General features: G+C 34.3%; 1 long non-coding RNA gene across 3 annotated transcripts; it reads left to right on the top strand.

Annotated features, from left to right (window-relative positions):
• Positions 1–16068: 16068 nt before the first annotated feature.
• Positions 16069–22987, top strand: LOC128240909 (uncharacterized). 3 transcript variants are annotated; one of them, XR_008262341.1, is made up of 5 exons: positions 16069–16134; positions 19584–19745; positions 20497–20550; positions 20928–21042; positions 22462–22987. It is a non-coding gene; the product is annotated as an uncharacterized LOC128240909 (long non-coding RNA). The 3 variants fall into 3 exon arrangements; XR_008262342.1 differs by lacking the exon at positions 20497–20550 and having other exon boundaries at positions 22462–22986; XR_008262343.1 differs by lacking the exons at positions 16069–16134; positions 19584–19745; positions 20497–20550 and adding an exon at positions 20614–20674 and having other exon boundaries at positions 22462–22983.
• The last annotated feature ends 1202 nt before the right edge of the window (positions 22988–24189 follow it).

Here is a 24189-nt window from a genome sequence, read left to right as displayed (position 1 = left end):
GTCCTCATAATAAATGTTGCTTTATTGGTTGTAGTCCTCATAATAAATGTTGCTTTATTGGTTGTAGTCCTCATAAAAAATGTTGCTTTATTGGTCGTAGTCCTCATAATAAATGTTCCTTTATTGGTCGTAGTCCTCATAATAAATGTTCCTTTATTGGTCGTAGTCCTCATAAACAATGTTCCTTTATTGGTTGTAGTCCTCATAATAAATGTTCCTTTATTGGTCGTAGTTCTCATAATAAATGTTGCTTTATTGGTTGTAGTCCTCATAATAAATGTTGCTTTATTGGTCGTATTCCTCATAATAAATGTTGCTTTATTGGTTGTAGTTCTCATAATAAATGTTCCTTTATTGGTTGTAGTTCTCATAATAAATGTTGCTTTATTGGTTGTAGTCCTCATAATAAATGTTCCTTTATTGGTCGTAGTTCTCATAATAAATGTTCCTTTATTGGTTGTAGTTCTCATAATAAATGTTCCTTTATTGGTTGTAGTCCTCATAATAAATGTTCCTTTATTGGTTGTAGTCCTCATAATAAATGTTCCTTTATTGGTTGTAGTCCTCATAATAAATGTTGCTTTATTGGTCGTAGTTCTCATAATAAATGTTCCTTTATTGGTTGTAGTTCTCATAATAAATGTTCCTTTATTGGTTGTAGTCCTCATAATAAATGTTGCTTTATTGGTTGTAGTTCTCATAATAAATGTTGCTTTATTGGTTGTAGTTCTCATAATAAATGTTGCTTTATTGGTTGTAGTTCTCATAATAAATGTTGCTTTATTGGTCGTAGTTCTCATAATAAATGTTCCTTTATTGGTTGTAGTCCTCATAATAAATGTTCCTTTATTGGTTGTAGTCCTCATAATAAATGTTCCTTTATTGGTTGTATCCTCATAATAAATGTTCCTTTATTGGTTGTAGTCCTCATAATAAATGTTCCTTTATTGGTTGTAGTCCTCATAATAAATGTTCCTTTATTGGTCGTAGTCCTCATAATAAATGTTCCTTTATTGGTCGTAGTTCTCATAATAAATGTTCCTTTATTGGTCGTATTCCTCATAATAAATGTTCCTTTATTGGTTGTAGTTCTCATAATAAATGTTCCTTTATTGGTCGTAGTTCTCATAATAAATGTTCCTTTATTGGTCGTATTCCTCATAATAAATGTTCCTTTATTGGTCGTATTCCTCATAATAAATGTTCCTTTATTGGTTGTAGTCCTCATAATAAATGTTCCTTTATTGGTCGTAGTCCTCATAATAAATGTTCCTTTATTGGTTGTAGTCCTCATAATAAATGTTCCTTTATTGGTCGTATTCCTCATAATAAATGTTCCTTTATTGGTTGTAGTTCTCATAATAAATGTTCCTTTATTGGTCGAAGTCCTCATAATAAATGTTGCTTTATTGGTTGTAGTCCTCATAATAAATGTTCCTTTATTGGTTGTAGTCCTCATAATAAATGTTCCTTTATTGGTCGTAGTCCTCATAATAAATGTTGCTTTATTGGTCGTTGTGGTATATAATGAACGACGACACCATTTCTATTGAATGTCTTTTCTTATAATTGTAGATTTGAGTCACAGTGATTTAATTTTACTGACCGCTATGAATTTCTAAGATTGGTTTGATTTTTCTGACGGTCATTTGTTTATCTTAATGGTTTGATTTATATCGATACATCGGTTCCGTACAGTGGTTTGACTTTCAAGACTTCAATCGAATTCGTAGATTGATTTCCATTGCCGTATATTGGGTATAATCAGTGGTTTCGGGTCCTAGCCCTGCGCCTCGTTACGGGTTTTGTACTTCTAACTGGGTGTTTCCCTTCATTGTACTTTTGACGTTCATTATTATATTAGACGGTCATCAAAAGTCATTGTAAACGAATAAGTCAGAGATTGTTTCACAGTTATTTTTGTACATATGTTTTATGGTCGTCAGCCGCAACAGAAAATGAATGACTTTCCACAAGAATACAATTGAAACATCATCTGTACATGTTACATGTTGTCCAAAAAACTGGTTTGATCTATCGGACTAGTTACTAGTATGAGTGTCCAAATTTCACATATGCAAGCATGCCATAAATTGTGTTTTATCACAATATTCCTATGTATGCGAAGTAATTAAGTGTTCCATAATCAGTACAACATAACCCATAAGTATTTATGTTTTAAATATATAATAAATACGTTCTTATTTAGTAAGAGTTTGGACGTTTGCGTTTTGTGTGTTACCAAAGCAAGGAGAGAAGCGCACTATGTATATAAATAGAGCACAGCTTTGTCAACACATAGTACTAGTACTTTTGTGAAATATTATTATATCAGTCAGAAAAGATGCACAATCTAGTTAACTGCAGGTAATACATCACATTATTTGTTATCCTACGGTCATACTGAATGTATTATTTTTAAACACATGTTTTTACTTCCAGTTTGCTTATGTCAGAATCCATGCTTTTCGATAAAACGAAAATGGCCTTCTTTGTTAAATGTCCTTGATAACCATTGCTTGAAATATCTATGCAATTTAGTGTTGTGTACTTTCTTATTTTCATGTTATATCCTTAATAGTGCATTTGTCATTTATATTGGAGCCTTTATTTTAGAAATGCACATGAATACTAAAAACACCGCTTCGTGACAAGTATTAAAATTAAAAAATATAAAATTATCCTTTTGCGACTAAATAACAATTAATGTATAAACGTTTTATTTATAGTGAGGAAAAACTGATGTACTACAGTAATATGACATACTTATTAAAATTTTGTCTTATACTAGTATATCGAAAATCGACGTTCCATTGACATCCAATATTATACCATGAGCTAATTTTGATTCAAGATGCATTACGAAAAAGTACATACCAAAGATTTGTTTGCACATACCCATCTATAGGTCATTATTTTAAACTTTCAATAATTACAAATGATTTATCATCAAAGCGAATTATTCATTATTCATCATATTATTGCAATGGTGACAACATATCTGTGTCTAAATCCCTAGTAATTGTAGGCTGCTACGGCTTATTTCTTGAAATAAACAGAGAATAAGTGTGTATGTGTGCTAAGTGGCACTTTTGTTCAAGATTGTATGATTTACTAGGAACTGTCTAGAAGCAAATCTGTATAATTATTAAATTTCACTAGTGATGATGTATTTCATGTCTACACAATAATGCATTATTAACGATACCGTTAAAATTCGGTTAAGATAGATTACAACCTGTGATACGGGCTTTTCATCAAAATAGTTAATCATACTCCCACACTTCAGTGTAAGGACTACGGTCTGTTTGACTACGATCTTACAAAAGATTAATATCTGAGACATAACCAAGAAGTCAATCGCTTTAAGATTACTTGAACTCTACGGAATCGGACGTGTTGTCCGTTTGGGGCATCCATAATGGTCAAACCAACTGCAATAACAGTTTGAATGTAACATGAGCAAAAACATCCCAAGTATAATGAGAACTTTTACTGAATCATTTAATAATCTCTTTAACAATATGTTTATCTCATTGAGATGTAAAACGAGCGTGATCTAAATGCATAAACATACGAAATAAATACATCTGCTATGTGTAAAGGTAAAATGGGCAAACATTGGATTTTTGGGATAATTTACCAAATCAACTAACCTAAATGAAACATTTAGCACATCAGCACTTTCACCAAGCATTTAAATCTGCTATGCTTTAACATAAAAGAGTTATAACTTTGGAAAGTACGGAGACAATTCCAACCACAATAAACACTCTAGATATGGAATATTTAGTTATTGTATTCACAAAATTTGCTGCCGCTGGCGTTGAAACCGACCCACAAAGTAATAGTAATATGTTGCCTTTTGAGACAACGCAAAATATTGTGTCTAGTTAATTTCACATTCATACACAAACAGAAATAATGACAAGGAACACTAACACTAATAGATGCAGCGTAGCATAAGGTCATAGTAATTGTTCTATGAAGTTTTGTCGAGAAAAATGTAGCTTAAGAGTTAAACAGAATATAATTACGTAAAAACAATATATAGCGCGGATAAGCAGCAAAAACGAGGCCTATTAACTTACATACGAGGCTACTGAAGGGCAATGACCATTCGCAATGGCATAATAACTCTGTCACATTAGCTCGAACAATTTTGAAGAGCTAGGTTTATTGGTGGGTGAAATATTTCTTTCTCTGTGTAAAAAATGTTGAAAACATGCACGTAAATGTGTATACATGTGTGCCGATAAGCGAGCCAGATCAAATCATTGATCAAGTATTATTCTTAAATCTTAATGCTGGCTGCTGTTCCATTTTATGTCAAAGTTTGAAGAAGATTATAACAGGTGGATAGGCATTATTTTTAATCTGGAATTTTAAAATAGTTTTCGTGAGAAATTCTTTAATTTCTTTAGATTTGCAAGCAGAGGAGAGGACAAATTTATATCTGGATATAAGTTTTATTTTCAATTTGACAAGAATAAAGCTTTTGCTTATTCCTGCTTTAAACTTAAAAAAAGGTACAATAACGTTTCGATTTCAAGATTGCTGGGTGACTTCTTTCGACTCCGATATCAAAGCGGAATCTTCTACAAACAACAATAGGTAAATAAAACTAAATATTGATTCATCAAGGGTGAGCTTGGCGTTGGTTGCGTCACTTGTATACAATTATACGACCGTTTTTGTTTTTGTTTTAAATTAAACAGCAGTATATTTTTCAATTGAATGCATATGGCTGGACAAAACAATATATCTTTAGAATACCCGTCCTAAAATTCGATTCATCTAAAAAATGTGTTTTTTTTCTGAAAAATATATGAAATATTTCACAATAATTTGCATTATAGTGCAGTGTATGTTCTTTCTTCTAAAGTTTGCTAAGATGAATCTTTGTGTTCTAAAATATGGAATAATTCATTTGTAAAATGTTTTCTCTCTAAAATTTCTTTATAATGTCACAATTAATTGAGTAACACAAACAATAGCATGTATACTTTACTTTTAATTATAAGCCAACGTTTTGGCGCCAAGCGCCTTCTTCAGGGTTATAATAACAACGTCGTTTGGCGGCAAAACGTATGTCATATTACTTTTTACATAGCTTTGTGTAAAAATAATAGTTATAGATGCTTTCGGATTAAATAAATACAAAAAAATCCTATACTATAGTAATATATTATAAAAAACACATATATACGAAAAAACGAAAGCAAGCTAAAAACCGGGTCCATTTTTAATAAATAAGCTTAATTGGTCGTAGTCCTCATAATAAATGTTGCTTTATTGGTCGTAGTCCTCATAATAAATGTTGCTTTATTGGTCGTAGTCCTCATAATAGATGTTGCTTTATTTGTCGTAGTCCTTATGATAGATGTTGCTTTAAAATTTATTTTATAATGTCACGAAATTGGGACGAGCGATATGTCGTTAAACTGCTGTCTGCTGCTTTTATAGTAGAAAATTAAGTGGGGCAAGTTCAGGTTTTTCAGGTTTCCTAGGTCCCCCCCCCCACAGTAATTCTTTTCGTAGGTTTTGCCCCTGGGACAAAGGAAACAAATATTTTCTCGTTGACATGATATATATCCCTATTGGTTTATATAAATAAGTCAGCCATCATTTGTGGGTCTTCATATAATATATAAAGCAAGGTATTGTTCGCAATCTACTTCATTCGTTATCTGTGTATGTTCGCGTTTTACAATGAATAATGCTGATATTCAGTGTGTGTATACCGCGTGATAAATTACGTCATATATGCTACGTCGGAAGGCAAAATTATGTTTAAAATGAAGACTTAAATCAAAGATAACTTTTCATTTACAACACTATTTTCCAAAGGGCAGTCTATGCCGTTTAAAAAGCCAAGCATTTGTTTAATAACCAAATTTTGATGAGGTCATTAGTTTCATCAAACACTTCGACAAACCTGTTTCCAAAATAATGTTTTGACAGTGCTCCGTCAGACGGCCGTATTGTGAAAAGGTTTGTCGAAGTGTTGTAAGAAACTAAACTCTCAATCAAATTCTGGTAAAAGGCCGACGGTGGGGCTCCCTAAGCGGCGTAGACTGCGCTACGTTTCATTTTAAATGGTGAAGAAACATTGAAGTAATCTTTGTTTAATGTATTTTTCAAATCAAAATATTGCCTTCCGACGTAGCATTTTTGACGCAATTTATCACGTGGTTTTAACAGACTGTTATTGGGAGGGATGATAAATTGCAAAAATACTATTTTGAGGTAAAGAATCAATCCGCTTTTCCCAGTCCATATAAATTGTTTCGCGTCATTGATAAACAATATTCCGGGTTATTTACTTTATCTTAAATGAGACAAAGGCTAAACAGCCAAGATGATTACTCACTCCAGAAAACGAGAAGGCATATATTCAAGATTGACAACGTTGTGGAGTAAGAATGGTTTGTAGGAAGCATTCACGAGTAATGTTGTCCAGTTATATGGAAATATTTTAAAGCTTAGGACAAACAGTTAATGTAATTAGACAACTACTGCAGTACTTTTTATATAACGTTATCTGCCTTTGACCGCATATCAAGGTAAACAAACACTTAAAATGATTGAGTGCCTCAATGCTGCTACAACTGCTAAACACCTGATAGTCGAAGAGATGCAACTCGCGTATAATTAATACTCATTATCAATGAAGAGTAAGCTATCTTCTAGCTTTTGTTAAGGAATATTGTTTCAGATAAGAAACGTTTATGTTATTCAGGTATTTTGAATACTCTGTGAGTAAATAATGCTAATTTAACATATATATATGGACGTGATATATTGTATTAATATTTGTTCATATCCCTTTTCTTTCATTCTAGTCTTAATAAAATTATGCAAAATGTTAACATTTCGTTTGATATATTATACAATAAAACATACCTTATATGTTGCGTTTATATCCATGAGAGCTATACTATTAGCCAAAGACACAATTACATTACACTTGAGCTGCATTTAGCCGAGTTTAGCGTGTGTGCTAGGGCTACAATTGAACACACGACCAGCAACATTCAACCGAGTTGAGCGTGTGTGCTAGGGCTGCAATTGAACACACGAACAGCAGCATTAAACCGAGTTGAGCGTGTGTGCTAGGGCTACAATTGAACACACGACCAGCAGCATTTAACCGAGTTGAGCGTGTGTGCTATGGCTACATTTGAACCCACGACCAGCAGCATAAATTATAAAGGCTTGTAAGGCATAAATCATGTTTGATTATGATCAATTCAGCTCACACAATATTAACGACTTCATTTTTAAATGATGTTAGGCCACACCAAATTAATGTTTAGTTCCTCGGATTTTTGCCAAAAAAAATTGGAGCGAGCGAGCGAAAAAAAAAAAAAAAAAAAAGTTTGTCAGTTTTTATAAAAACCGAAGGGAGCGAAGAGCGAAAAATATATTTTTCCTTATATTCAATATAAATAAGAAAGTTTGTTCAAAATAATTGCCCTTAAACCCATTTTAATGCCATCTTGAACTGAACCTCTAATGGACAATACATACTGTTTATTCATCCGTGTTTAGTACAAACATTATATGGATAAATCTAATTTCTTATATAATTAAAACGTACTTTAATATGACGATCATTCATAATAATAAATAACCCTGCTTTTAGTAAAAAGTTTGAAACGACTTATATAAATCTACCTGAATCAGTTTAACATAATATGCAACTGTTTTTAGACATAACTTAGGATTGATTTTGGATTTGTAAAAAATTATCACTTACACAGGCATCATCAAACATCAGACTCCATATAACATAAGGCTAAATTTTGTTTTTATTATCACAGGAAATGCAATGACATGTGTTTATTAAAACAAAAAGAACAAGGGTATTTTTCAGAGTACATTTTTGGGTTATTTAGATGTTTTTATGCACCAACCAATTGTATATGCCCCCCCCCCCCCCCCCCAATCCCCACATGTCCAGAATAGCGGGGACTTTGACTTCTGGTCTCTCAAAACCGGGGTAAAATACCCGACCTGCAGGGACACACTGCTGGTAAAATCGCTGCCAAATGGGCCCGCAACCTCGAATACCCATGTTAGGCCCATTCTCGACTATTTTCAATATGAAGACAAAACCACATTCACTAGGCACTGCGGTGCCACCTGAAAGGTAAAAACACAGCCCATTGCCTCTGCTGTCCCCGGTATACCCCTGGAACAAGGGCGAGGGGTGGGCGGGGCAGTCTTTACAAGAGCATTACAATCCCGGATTATGCTGCAAATAAAAAAAATATAAGGTTATAAACTTAAGCTTACTTGTGTTGAGGTATATCCAGACCAGTGTTTATATCGCTATTTGTGAAAAGATATGTATTCAAAACTGTTGTTTTGTCAGAATTTTATAAAAAATGAGCTTGATACATCAATTTGGACCAAACAATGACTCATATTCCAGTTAAGTTGACCTGTCATTTTCAGCATCGTCGTAACGAGGTAAAATTTTGGTCCCTTCTTTTATGACTTGAATAACATAGTACTAAGTTGATCATTCCGATTTCCATTCAAAACGAGTCACTAATTACGCAATATAATCGCTACCAGTCTTAGAAACACATGCTTTATTGCATAATGATTGCTTTAAATAATGATCCTTTAGGGCATGAGACGATAAACAATGACGTCAAGCATGCTCAAAACATATTTATTGTCAAAAATAAGATTTAATTTCCAAACTTCGAGCCACATTGTTTATACCGGAAGCCGCCATTTTGATTGAATTAATTGAAACCCATGCTAAACCGATCGATATACAGTATAAAAACACTACGCATCGGTAACTTCCCTTTACAAAAAACACGAAAACTAGCGTAGAAAAATTATACTTGATTATTTTTAACCTTTAAATAAATTATTACCTGAAAAATTCTGCTTGGGGATCAAAATGGAGGTGCGGGCGCACAAAAAAAATAAAAATATTTTTTTACATTTTCAAAAAAATAGGAGCGGTAAATCCGCGGAACGAAATATCAATTTGGTGTGGCCTTACGTACGCATACAATTTGGCTTACTTTTCCGAAAAGTAAAGACGTCCTTTTATAATATTTAGCGGTATTAAATGAAAAGACAAATTGATGTTTATTTTCGTAACCAACCGCAATAAATGTCATTTCGTAAACACCAAGAGTAAACATTCCAGTCGTTGCTACAACGTTTCGCATAGGCCACTTCTCATAAGCATTTCAGTAACTGATCTATTTCGAAACCAAATTTGCGTCATTGGTTTGAGTCATACGAATCATAAATTTATTAACACTATGAGCGTTTAAATATCTTCAGTCTTCGCCATTTGTGAAGGTAACAACATAAGGTGCTGACATTGAGCTGAAAAAACAAATTAGACCGATAAAAATAAAACAAACTCAACACCAGCATATTCTTAAATATCAGATTTCTATAACCCTGTACCGAATATCGGTACTCTATGCAAAGCAATTATAGGTGTATGTGACCTCCAAGGAACTCGATAAGCTTCATAGCTATCACACGAAATCCTTCTCAGACCCAGAACACTGAGTGAAATGGTTTTGCAGACAACTTTATTGCCAAAAACTCAAATTTCGTTTTTGAGTCCAAGATAATGTTTAAATGTACCTGGATTGAAAACACGATAATTGATAAATATTACTTTAGTTGCGCAAGTTACTCCTTGCTCACAAATTTGCACAAGTGCGTTTGAACTTTAGACTTTAGTATAGGTCTTTTGAAACTATTGAACAGTTGTATCGGCACGATTTACACCATCACTACTCCGAGAACCTCTTACAGAATGACAAAGTGATATCTTTTTTGTAACGCAATGTTCAGGCGAGGAAACCACAAGTGTGTGAATAAAAGACAAAACTCGGAAATAAATTAATATTAAGAAATATATGGCACTGCGAACAACACAAGAAAATCATTTATTATCATTATGATTGTTGAATGTTTGTCATTTTAAAGACAAGTATAAGGCAAGTAGAATATTTTGTTTTCCTCGTATAAGATGTTACAATTAATGTTATACAATATAATGTAATGAATGCATAAATGGTAAATAAAAAATCCGGATGTTTTTGAATAAATCGCGTCCGCCAAGTGAATATGTTTTGGTTCAGGCTCAGAGTACTTTAAGCTGTCCAATTTAGCTAGGAGCTCGAGCTTTTTGTCCATTGAAACGTACACATCAGCGTCAGGTCTATTATATCTCGAGCAAAAGTCTCCCTTGCAAATACTTATATGCGAGTTTCAACATCTGCATACGGTTCGTCCACTCAACGATATGTGCTAGGTTGATTTGCAAATTAGAACGCTGACATGAAATCAGCCACTTTGCAGTTCTCAAAGCACCAACAGCGGCAAAAAACAATGCTATAGTAAAAGTCAAAATAAGTGTTGCACTGACTTTTAATAATAATACAACTGTATTTCCAGTGCAGCGTTTAAACTACGTTTAACAAACTAGTTAATATTTAAAGATTTCATTTCAGGACATAGCCAGCCAGACAACGGAACATGCAATGTAAGTGCCTAATAATAACTTGTTTTCATGTTGCTCCATAAAAACCTTTCTTCGGCTAAGTATTATGTATGACATAAAAAATCAATCAAGCCCACCGTTACAAGAATTGATAAATACAGATAGCTTCCGTTAAGAAAAACATAAAGCAGCTCTTATATCTATAACGTTTGTAAATAGACAACCAAGAAAGAATGCATAAAAACTGTTTCATTTTTTATACAAAATGGCGTTTAAATACGAATACGATACGGTCAGCTAAGAAAGTATTAGACAAACACAACACCAGTGCGCCATAGATTGACACAAAGGTTTGTGGAATATTATCAGAACGATTGCTCAATAAAGGTCATCGTTTGCATTATCAGATCATATTATTATATGTTATAAGAGATATTGGTATTATAATATGATACATTTTTTTTAAATATTGCTAGCTTATGTTTACTGAATCTGAAGTTATCAAAGTAAGATAATCATTGTTTTTTATTTGCGAATTTTTATCGAATGTCATAAACTTTACAAGATGTGCATATGTATGATTCATTTTACACACGTGACACTTTACGAAGTTTACGAAGTTTCAAATCGATTTGACGCATAACGCGGGTAACTTTACCCCAAACTTATATTTTTGGGCAGTTTTTCTACCTACGAAAAACTGTGGGGTAATCCAAGGTTTGTAAACTCACTAATTGTCCGAGTGTTATTTGAAATTCGAATGTATTTAAACTGCGTTTGTCATTAAAGATTTACACATCCAAGATTTAGGGCCGCATTCAGAACCGACACTCTCACTCACACTCCAACCACATTCACTTAAGGGACACTCAAGTGAACATTTGAGTGAAATAAGGAGTGTGGCACTCAAGTGATCTGCTCCTATTCACACGCCTCGCTATCATGTGAGCAATTCAGTACAAATACATGTATTGATATATGATCAAATCGTATTATCTGTTTCACTTTGGTAAGGTTTACATTATACAATGTAAGCATATGTTTTGTTGAGTCTGAGTACCTTATTGATATAAATGGCGTCAAACAAACGACATATTCTGAAACTGAAAATAACACTTTAAAAAAAAATTGGTTGATAAAAAAACCATTTTGGATTGTAAATTTCTTATGCAAAATGCATTAAAATGCATTGTTTTTTCATGATAATAATAATACTAATAATAATAATAATAATAATAATAATAATTATAATAATAGTGATAATAATAACAACGACAACAACAAAATAACAACAACAACAACGTTACGATTTAATTAGATATCATATATCGTTTCATAATAACATCAGTTTGGTTATTCGATATATTTTACAATTTGAAAGAAAATAATGCATGTATTGATTAACAAAGAAATCAGTTTAAAATCATAAAGTTATAATTTTCATTTATTTCCGTATATTATTTACATTGAAGACGGCACGTTAGCCCTTTGTTTTCAGAATATCGCGAATAACGCGGCAACTGATATAGTTTTTAAATGTTCATCCGGTCCTAACCATTCTTTGACAACGTCTGCCTGCATGGCGATGACGACCATCGTCCAAAAAACAAGTTATCCGCAATTTTGAACGATTTTACATACACAATAATAAAATAATCAAGCCAAACCCCAGTACTATTCAAACAAAATAAAACTACCTGCGAATAATTTAAATAATTTAGCAATGACAGGCATATTATATTCTACACTCGAATAATTTTTCTAACGGGTCAGTTTCCTCGTGGTTGGATTATTTGCCATAGGACAAATACACGGTCGAATAACTCGTGGTAATTCGCGAATTATTCTCGGTTCAAGTAAATAAGCTGACCATCAGTATAGCGCGTGTGGCACGTGTGTGCTATGTGGATTTTTGTGCGACAGACTTTTTACTTTTGCAACCCGTCTGGCATGTTGATCCTCGTGTGCTTGTATTGATACGTTTCGTTCCGCATGCGGCAGATGGATCAAACTGTCCTGTTCAATTACTTATGTAAACCGCATACGTTTGTAACCTGTGTGTTATGTGGATCACCGTGCGAGAGTTGCAATACTTTTCTAAACCGCGTTTGACACTAGGAGCGTTGTGCGCTTTTGCTTCCCGTTTGCAATGTTGGTAATCGTGCGACAGTGATCACTTAGCTGGAATAAGGGGAGTGACACTCAAGTGATCTGTCCGTATTCACACGCCTCGCATTCCAATCCACTTCATAAAGTGACCAATACAGTACAATTGCATGAATATATTCATGATAATATCGGATTAACTGTTTGAAAGTGGGGATGTTTACAGAAAACAATGTATACTTATGACATTTGAGTACCTTATTGTACAAAATGGCCACAAACAAACGACAACAATATTCTGAAACTGAAATTCACATTTTAAAGAAATAGTTAATAAAAAATTAACATTTTAGATTAAAGATAACTGTTGCAAATTTATGGGGTTTTTTTGTTTTTAATTGTGTATATATTTCAACGGGTTATATATATATATATATATAAGGTTGTCATATTGTATCCAAACTAACCAAATAGTTTAAAAGACCTTTCAGGTGGCTATCATGGTTTTGAGTTTTGGGCAAGGTCACTGATACCAGAAATAGAAACTGATGCAGTTGAAACACTGACTTCTCAAATTATTAGATTGATTTTAGAAATACTCACTTTCTAGTTTACCTTATGTTATTGTACCTAAATTATCATAATACAGATGCACTGTACCTGTAGAAGTTTCGAAAAAAAATGCACTGTACCTGTGAAATGAACTTTACGAATTAGTCTGTTTAAAGCTGCACTCTCACAGATGTACCGTCTTTACAACTTTTTTGTTGTCTTGGAATGAGCAAATTTTTGCGTCAATATCTGCAAACCATTGATAATAGATTGCTGACTAAATTTTCATATTTCAGTTCGAAACCCAATGTTTTATGGCTTAAAGCGTTACTAAAGGTTTAAGAAAAATGCGTAAAACATCAATTTTTGATCTTAAATAGAAAAATCTGTGACTACTTTTTATCAGCAGTCTTATATGAATGGTTTCATGCATTTTCTTTTATACAATGCGAATTACTAAATATTTTACATGAAATTGTATAAAACAATAAATAAGCAAAAGGTGAATATAAACATCTAGGAGATATAACAGGTGTCAAGTAAAAGAAAGTAACTTAACGAACTGTATTGTACCATGATACTTCAAAGCAAACGTGACAATGATTTCTTTTGATTCTTGGGCATTTGAATTAACATCAAATGTGTTTTCCGTTTAATATTTAACAAAGTAACGGTTCAATATGGAATCGTCCAGGTGCCAAAGTGAAAAATATTTTCCAGTATACTATCTCCTAATTAGGAGATACTAACTCATAATTATGACTTACTAAGTCCTAATTATGAGATACTATCTCATAATTAGGAGATATTATCCCCTAATTACGACTTACTAAGTCATAATTAGGAGATACTAACTCATAATTATGACTTACTAAGTTACTCTTACTCATAGCACTCTTGGAATGCTGAAACAACCTTATGTTGTTCATGGCCTCTTCAATAGTTGTATACTTACGCATGAAGGTGCTATGACCAGCTTCTCGATCTTGCAGGCCTTGGCAGAAGCGGTCTATCGCCTGCTGGTTTGTGAAGGTCTCCGGCAGTGACCGGAAAGCTTCAGCCGCTAACTCTTGTACCCTATCTGCCCAGTCTTCCATACACTCATCTTTTTCCTGGGAAGCGTCAGTGAACTTGGCTTGCGCAGAGGCGGGAAACTCTGAGCCGAACCGCTCCTTAAGTTTGCTCAGTAAAAAACGGTAAGGCATTTGTGGACTGCATTGAAGCAATCGAGCACATTTGTCGAGTGCCTTCCCTGACAAACAATGTAATAAGCAGAGATTACAATCATCTGTACTCCAGCCAAATGATTGCGCACACTGCTGAAACTTCATTTCAAATGAATGCCAGCTCGATTTACCATCATATACCAGAGATTTAGGTATATCCTTCAATGCATGACTACCCATGCGCACAGAGTGGCCATGAGGGGACGCCTGTACTACCTCTTGGGGGTATTCCGCATGTTTTTGCGAAATATGGTCCTTATCAGGTAAGGAGGAATGCAACCTAACTTGCTCACCCTTCATCTTTGGGGCTTGTCTAGTGTCGGACTCATCAGTAGATGAATCAAGACGGTGAAGGGACAGGAGTTTGGAGTGAGGTAACTGACTGCTTTTATGCATACGTACCTTTTTCTGTCGGGTACTGTATGAGCGAGGGATACCAGACGATGACTGGACATCCTCGTAACTGTCACTTTCTTGCAGTCTACCCAGGTCCAACCTTTGTTGAACGGGGTTCTGGGGTTTCAGCTGTTGTGGTGTTGGCATATAGTGGTGGGCCATTGGAACAGGGGCATTTGTCTGATTGTAAACACTGGGGCGTGGCAATACATGATCAGATTTATAGTGCTGTGGGACACTAGGTAGCATTGATGTAAGTTGATCAATGCGGTCATTCAACTGCTTTTGTGCAGAGGCAACCAAGGTCTCAAACCCGTCAACCTCTGTCTCAATCTTTGAAACAAGAGGGGTGGTATGGGATGTTTGTACACCTAGAGGAGGTGGGCAGGTGTTGCCGACCAAGTCTCTGTTTGGGGTGAAATCCAACTCTTGCATGACAGTGTCCGGCAGTTTTTGCCGAAGCATTGTCTGCAAACTTTCTGGTGTGAGATTGCCATAATGCTCACGCAAATCTACAACAGTAGATGCTAACCTTGGGCCAATATTTGGAATTGTCTGCAAGACTTCAACAGACAAGAAATTAACAAGCACTTTACTACTGGCCACGCTTACAAATCAAATGCTCCTGAGTAGAAGATTAACTTGATTGTACAACCACCGAATTTCTTTGTCTTCTGTCCGGCTACTCTTCCCGTCCGAAAAGTGGCTAAGGACGCTGAAAAGGCCTCAAAAACAAACAAAAGCAAACGAAGGGGCCGGGTTAGTGGCAGTCCATGGAGACAACGACGTAGAATCAAATAATCAACAGGTAAGACCAGAAGAAAATTAACAATGGCCAAAAATTGACGAAAAAATGTGGCTTCAAATTGTTGTTGTTGTTGTTGTTGTTCAAACGCGGGAAAATTCTCGAGGAAAATTTGCCAACAAAAGTTGCAGAATTTCAGCAACAATTGCACTGGAACGGCTTAATAAAACACCGCTGCCACCATTAAAGTATTCCCTATTATTACTTAGACCAAACCTAGCTTACCATTAACTTTAGGGAAAGAACACGTGAGGTCTTTATTAAGCAGTATATCAAAATACGTCTTGCTTCTTCTACAGCTCCCCGAGATATGCGCGCGCACCAGTGACGTCAGCACTTCATGTGTAAACAGGTCAAAGAGTGCACTCGCACTACACTAAACAAACAAACGAAGTGAATGCTTTTTGGAAACCGTATATCGATAAAGTATATTATACAGGTTACGCCGCCTCTATTTAGCATGATCATTTCACTTTTCGATCGTCGCCATTTTGTAAGCGCCCTGCCTAAGAGTGTGTCATGGACTTCAGCTGGATTAAATGTGTATTGTAAGTGTTTTATAATCAGATTGTTACACATGAACGGCTCTACGTGTGCGTGGCATGACAGTTATTGAAATTGCTTCATTATTTGCACTGTATACATATTGTTCTTTGTGCAAATATCTGTGTTTTACCTGCATTGTTTATGTGCGTGACCTACATTAATTGAGAGGCCTAAATCATGAACCTGCGTGTTTATTCTATTATTTAATTTGTTTAGATTACGATGTGAATTTGTGTAGTTCATCTAGCTTATTTTGATGACGTATATTATGCTTTTCGTTAATTTATGCATTCGTGCCGTTCGTGACTCACACAGCTTCGTGACCTTAGGTGACCTACTACGTAGTTACACGTCGATGCTATTGTCTATCTCAGATTATTATACGACCTCTTATTGGGCATCACAATTATTAATATAATGTAAAGTAGCTCGACTACCGTAAATTGGTCGTTTAAGTTGATACAACATGGCGGTGACCATGCAAAAAAGTTTATTGGATGCTCTGGATGCGATTCGAACACATGAAATTGAAACGACAACTCGTCTTGGTAATGATTTCAATATTGCTCTAAGTTTAAAGACGAGAGTCAACAAAGGAGAAACACAACAAATTATGAAAATTTTGTAGTTGAAGCATAAAATAGTGGTCTTATTTGTCATTTTATCTATCATGATCAACGCAGTATAGATGTGTTCCTCTTGTCTATCGTAAAATATTATTCTTTAAATGTTGAACTTAAGCTGTTTATCCAGATTTTTTCTTATCTATCGTAAAATAATATGGTTTTTTTTTAAATTTATGATAGACAATAAGAATTATTTATATTTTTCTTATTTGTCCTATAATTACATGAAAACACAAGTAGTAAGTTTCTTACAGTCTATCATCATTTTTGCTTTACTGTAACTAAGTATATTTTTTTTCGTATTGTCTATCATAAAATATATTTATTAAAATGTATGATAGACATTAAAAAACATATTTCATGATAGATAATACTGCAGTAATGAAAATAATTCATGATAGACAGTAAGAAAAAAAAATCATGATAGACAATAAGAAATATTTTAAATTAAATATTTGTATTAAAATTTAATTTTCTTTCATACTGGGATTAATCTTATCAATAAAAAAATAGAAATGAACATCACATGGCTTCAAGATAAGTTTAATGAATTTTATTATAATAATAAGGTAATAAGTGATACTGGTTATGAAAGTTTATCTTAAAAGCAGGGGAGGATTCAGAATTAGACGTTAGAGAGGGCATACCTAAGGGGCGTACTCCGCTCCCCGAGAGAGGGCATACCTAAGGGGCGTACTCCGCTCCCCAAGAGAGGACATACCTAAGGGGCGTACCCCTCCCCCAAGGGTCCGCTAAACGTAAGCAATTTGTGAAGAAATCAGAAAGACATTCAAGTGAGCATAACACATCGGTGGCCTTCAAGTAGTGGTGATATTGACTTCATGGCATATCTTGCACATATTCAAGGATTGCGTTCTGCTACAAGACTGGAGAAAATAACATTTTTCTCAGTTTTATGGCATGTATGCTTTTCTTGTTTTCAACAAATATCACACGGATGATGGATACATTTTCACCTGTATTGGAAATTGCTGGAAGACGAGGAAACTGTTGTTTATTTACGGATGAAGAAACATCAAGAGGACATAATTAAAGGAAGTTGCGCTGTTTGAATTTGTTGTTTTTATGAGTTCACGTCGCCTGCACATGATGGCATTTGAAAGGTGTAGTTTATTAATTTCCACTCCTTTGAAATAGAATGCAAACTTTGACGACTTTAGTGATGGGGCATGTGCCAGGTGTGCCATCCCCCCTCCCACGGAATCGTTTGTGTGAACTGTTGGTCATTGCAATTGCTCATTGATCTGTGATAGACTGCAGACTGTGAGCAAAAATTATTGATTGGCAATTGAAGCCAATTCTATTTCTTTCTCATCTACACTTGTTTGATCAATGTACTTTTCTTTATATTATTAAAGAACATATTTGATGCAAAAATTAAAATATATCAATTGATTTTGTTAATATGTACCTTCAAATGTCTATAAAAGAAATGGTATATGATAGGGTTATTTTTGTATGACATACAAAAATATCAATTAAAATATTTCTTTGATACTAACAACTTCGTAAAGGAACATATTATAGAGATGCTGACAACAGTTTCATAATCGTGATACTTTTAAGCCTATAATCTGTTTGCTCAATAGCCTATTCGGCAAGCTAAATAATCTAAATAATCTGTGATAGACAACAGTTTCAACGTATTTATAAACGTTGCATTAAAGTAATTCATGACAGACTCCTAAAAAAGTATGGAATATACTATGATATAGTAATATTGCCATTCCTTTTATAGCATAAAAGTTAAAAAAAAATATCACGACAAAGATGAACGACAATAATAATTCTGATGGCCTCAAGCAGGTCCGATCATAATTAAGGCTAGACAACTGGGCCGACCGTAGTTACATACCATGAATGTACTCAGTAGCGATGCCAAGTCGATTGTAGTTATCTCCCCATATGAATATCATGAATAAATATTATAATTTTTTCACGGAAGGCGACTCAATGCTGGTACCGGTTTTATATACCCTTTAAAAGACGTATATCAACATTTGCGGAAAACCATGTGGCTATTTATAGAATTAGATGATGAAATATGCTGGGATCCAGTCAGAGTTCACTGAAAACGAAAGTGAAAATTTGATTAAACGTTTTTTTCATGTTTTAAGGCAAGTACAAAGGATTATTTGGTTTGTATTTAAGTATGGGAGGGGTCTCTCATAGTTTTTATCACTTTTGATACGAAAACAACTGGACTATGAACGTTCTTAGACCTTTTATAGACTTGCCCAAAATGTAAACAAAAATCCAAAATGGCTGCCGCGAAGTGAAACTACCTGGTACAGTTTTCACTTAGTCAGATGTTTGATGATTAATGCATGAAGCAGTTGCTGACAGCTTCAAAATGCAAGTACACCTTGTGTAAATAGGTGTAAACATTAAGAATGAATACAATTTATGTCTGTTCTTTAAATATTTGTTAAAAAACATGTTTTTTTCACAAAGTTTGTGTTCGTCCCCAGTTACTTACCATTTCGTTCACAAATATGTTTACAGTATGTAATAAAGACGTGTTTATATAAAATAAAGCCCGAGAAAAACTCCAGATTTAGGTTACATCAGTAGTTTTCTAACTGAAATGTAATATTGGGTTCATCTTCAAGTGTTGGCTTCATCGCACCTGTCATGAGCAGCTTTTGGTCGTGGTGGATCACTTAAAAGTTGAACCCATCAATTTAAACTGGTATGCCAGGGATGTGTTAATTGAGTATGTTGTGTAGGCTATAAGGGCGTCAATGATTGTATGTTTGGGTGTTGTTGATTTATCTATTTTCCTTTCTTATTATTTTAAACAGACCCGGGAGGAACTGTAAAGAACCAGCCAGACAGCCCGCCCGCCGAGCTGCCCACCCGGCCGTGCTGTACTTTGTGTATGCCAACATGCCGACATGCTGTAATTTGTTAGTACTTCAAGATCATATAATGGAAAATTGTATCCAAACTGAAGTATAATTTGAGTAAGTTTGGGTCATATAAGCCCATTGATACTGTTTGTTCCATTCCTAAATGAATTCCTTTCATGTTGTTTCTCGATCATTTCTGGTGCGGCTTTGATAATAATATTATTTTCTAATGACACTGCTGACTCGTATAAGTCTTTGGTCTGTATTGTGCATCTATTCGCACATTTTGTTTGCTCTTTTAAGCAAACATTACATTAATTTAAAATTCTATAAGCAAATAAACAAAACTTACTGCACATTTGATGCAGAATGATGTTTTATTTAGTGTGCATATGATTTTGAGCTTATGGACAAGAAAACATCTACTTCAACAATCACAGCAACACAATGAGATCCCTATTTTAAAGAAATAATGCCACCTTTCATTAATTCATTAATTCATTCCATCAATCATTCATATATATTCATTTATTTATGCAGTTTATACATTGAAAAACTTGACATTTCTTAAGGCAAAAGAAATGAAAAGTGAGCCGCTTTCATAAAGATTAGAGCCTTTTCCCTTCATGCATTAAAAAAATCAACCTTAATACATTATAAATGTCTTAAAACCCTTATGTATTGTTTATTTCAATAGCCAGCCTGGTTGCTGTAGCCACAGGGGAATTTACATTTCTTAAGGCAAAAGAAATAAAAACTGAGCCACTTTCATAAAGCTTAGAGCCTTTTCCCTTCATGCATTAAAACAACAACCTTAATACATTATAAATGTCTTAAAACCCTAATGTATTGTTTATTTCAATAGCGAGCCTGGTTGCTGTAGCCACAGGGATATGTTCAAGGACAAGAACCAGTGCTGGTAAAAATGTGGTCTCATGTGGTTTTCCATACCGGCATTCAGCAAGGATTTCAGAGAAAGGAATACTGTCTCCAAGAAGAAATTCTAAGCATGTCTGGTTTTAATGCTTTCAAAATGCATCTGGGTACTCAATAAGATGAGATTAACCTTTGAATTATTAAAATCTGATAGCAAAATGTCCAAAAGACTATATATTTCATAAAATGTGTCCTGAAAATCTTTCAATTCATGAGCTTTTCTGCATATTTATCACATTTATGACCACATAAAAGGTTGTGTATGCCTCAAATGAGTGTTTACATGCCTTTTTCAAGCTTTAACAGTATTGGCAGATAGTTTTATAAGTGTAAAACATTGCTTTTGTGTCTTGCTTGCAGATCATGATGTGCCAATAAGCTCCAGTTAGCTGTGCCTTTTTCCTCCCACCGGTAGTCCTTCAATCTGAATCCAGGAGATGCAGCTCTGAATCCAATATTTCAGGAGAATGAATATGTAAGTCAACTCTGTAGTACTTGTTTGTGTGTAAATGATCACAAGAGTGAGATTTATAGCAAATCGGGTGTAAATAAGCAACTTATAGACATTGGTGAAGTGCTGTACTCTGATTTTAATGCCAAATCTAGCCTTCAAAACAGATACTTAAAGTAAAAAAAAAAAAAAAATGGGCATATTAATGTTATCTCTGCATTTTCTACATCATGTAGCCACCTCATACATGAAAACACTAGCAGTTGTCATGAATCTTTCAGTTTTGGTGGGTTTTTTACAATTTCTTTTGTTGCGCCATTTGTCCCTGAAGCAAACAGTTTGGCATATAGTGGTGTTTAGACTGTCTATAAACACATTATCACTAAATATCTTTTGTTAAACTGAACAGTTCTGTTGCCTTTATATAAGTGGATAAGAAAAGCAAAATTTTGACAAGTTGAAGCATTTCAGTTTGGCTCTATGTCATTTTTAGCTCTACTGGCCAAAGGCCAGAACAGTTTATGCGATGGTAATTTGTTCGTAGTATGTTTGTCTGTAAACAATTCATGTTTACACGATACAGCCTTCAGTTTTGATGGTATCTTGATGAAACCTGTACAGTATTTACATATCCATTAGAGCTCGGTTTCTTTTGAAAACCAGCCAGATCCGACCATGCTTGATTAGATATGGGCCTTGATCGTATAAAAATCCTGTAAACAATTGCTCATTAACACGATACAGCCTTCAGTTTTGATTGTATCTCGATGAAACTTGTACAGTATCTACATATCCATAAGAGCTTGGTTCCTTTCGAAAACCAGCCAGATCCGCTCAGGCATGCCTAGATTATGGGCCTTGATAGTATAAAAAAATAAGTTTGTCAGTTAACAGTTGTTCGTTAACATGATACAGCTTTCAGTTTTGATTGTATCTCGATGAAACTTGTACGGTATCTACATATCCATAAGAGCTCGGTTTCTTTTGAAAACCAGCCAGATCCACTCAGCCAGTAGAGCATATGCCCTTTTGGGCCTCTTGTTTATATAAAACTCTAAGCGCAAAAGAAGTGCTAAAACCTTATTTTGCTTAGAAAAAACTTATAAGAGTAGGCAGGTCAATTTTGTGGTGCTGGTCTGTAGACACCATTGAAAGCAACAAGGAAAACTTTACTTGGTCAGATTATTCCAATGCATAAGGAAATAATGGCTCTTCAAAGGTGTGCAGCTTACCAATTGAGGGAAATGGCTGTTTCTGCTTTTTATGAAAAGACCACAGGTGCTAATACTTGTCTCAATCATTTATTGTTTAGTATATCATTTCCAAACTTTCAGTATGTGTTGCATATAGCCTGCATATGTTCTTTATGAGTTTTGAAGTCTGTTCCCCCCTCTATCATGCAATGAATATAAATGACTATGTATGTGGTACATGTACTTTCAGAAAACTGAAGCCTTCAGGAAGTCAATGCCACCATGGTATTGATTTATTCAGCTCTGATGTACTCAGCTGTGATGTAACATGCCTTCAAGCCACTATCCGAAGAACATTCAGACGTTCTAAATGGACCATTGCCCTGTTGCCATGGAAATCATTATGAGGAGGAGCACACAAACTGTCACTTGTTTTGGATATCAGATGTACCACGAACTGACCATAAACTTTTCAGATGCTCTGTTTATTTCATCAGCCAATTTCGATGTAAATTTTACTGAATAATGACAAACAGTCTTACTCATAAGCATCTCTTACTCATTCGTTTTCGTATCGCATTGAGACTTGATACAATGGTACTCAACCATCCAACCTACTTAATTAACCAAGTTAGATAACTCTACTTTGCATTTAATGCAAATTATAGGCTTTTATTATTTGACTAAGAAATTCTGGTTAAGGTTTTGCATGCAAGCACACATAGGTAAATATCTCATTAAGTACTTGAGGTATTGCATTGAGGCTTGAAACAATGTTACTCAACCATACAACCTACTTAATTTAATAAACCAAGTAAGATAACTCTACTTTGCATTTAATGCAAATTATAGGCTTTTATTATTTGACTTAGAAATTCTGGTTTAGGTTTTGCGTGCAAGCACACATAGGTAAATATCTCATTAAGTACTTGAGGTATTGCATTAAGACTTGATACAATGGTACTCAACACTCCATTCTACTGAATTAACAAAGTTAGATAACTGTAGTTTGCATTTAATCCAAATAATAGGACTTTATTATTCGACTTAGAAATTCAGGTTAAGGTTAATATCTCAGCAGCTACTTGAGGTATTGCATTGAGACATGTTACAAGGTACTCAACCATCCAACCTAATTAATTAACCAAGTAAGATAACTTGACTTTGCATTTAATGCAAATGATAGGCCTTTATTATTCGACTTAGATATTTTGATTAAGGTTTTGTGTGCAAGCACACATTATATAAATATCAAAGCAACTACTTGATGTATTGCATTGAGACTCATACAATTGTACTCAACCATCAAACTTCCCCATGTAAGATAGCTCTAGTTTCATTAAATGCAAATAGTTGCCCTTTATTATTCGACATAGAAATTCTAGTTAAGGTTCTGCGTGTAAGCACACATAGGTAAATTTCTCAGCAACTACTCGATGTATTGCATTGAGACTTTATAGAATGGTATTCAACCACTAAATGTCATTGAATAACCAAGATATATAACTGTATTTTGCAAATAATTGCCCTTTATTATTAGACTTAAACATTCTGGTTGAAATTTGCCATGTAACCACATTTATGTTTATATCTCACCACATGATTTGCATTGAAATCTTATCTAACAGCGATCCATGCGTGTTTCGCCAAAACTTTTCAATCCTTACACTGAAAAGCGGCGGAATAGTCGAGCCCGCTGTCTCTGTGCCAGCTCTTGTTCAAAATTAACGTGATGTTCATTTCCATTGTGAAACTTATCCCTTGGGAACGTTCAAACATATTCTACATACATTATTTTTTTTCTTACACTGTATATATATATATATATATATATATATATATATATATATATATATATATATATATATATGTATATATCACGCCTAATGAAATTGAAGCCTGTCAACTCGTACGTTGTTGTAAAACATATGAACCCCACCTTTCAACTTCCCTGTGTGTTCCTATCAATTCGTTTCTG

Source organism: Mya arenaria, chromosome 7, assembly GCF_026914265.1.
Source record: "Mya arenaria isolate MELC-2E11 chromosome 7, ASM2691426v1".
NCBI classification, from domain to species: Eukaryota; Metazoa; Mollusca; class Bivalvia; order Myida; family Myidae; genus Mya; species Mya arenaria.
This window is presented reverse-complemented; position numbering and strand designations above follow the sequence as displayed.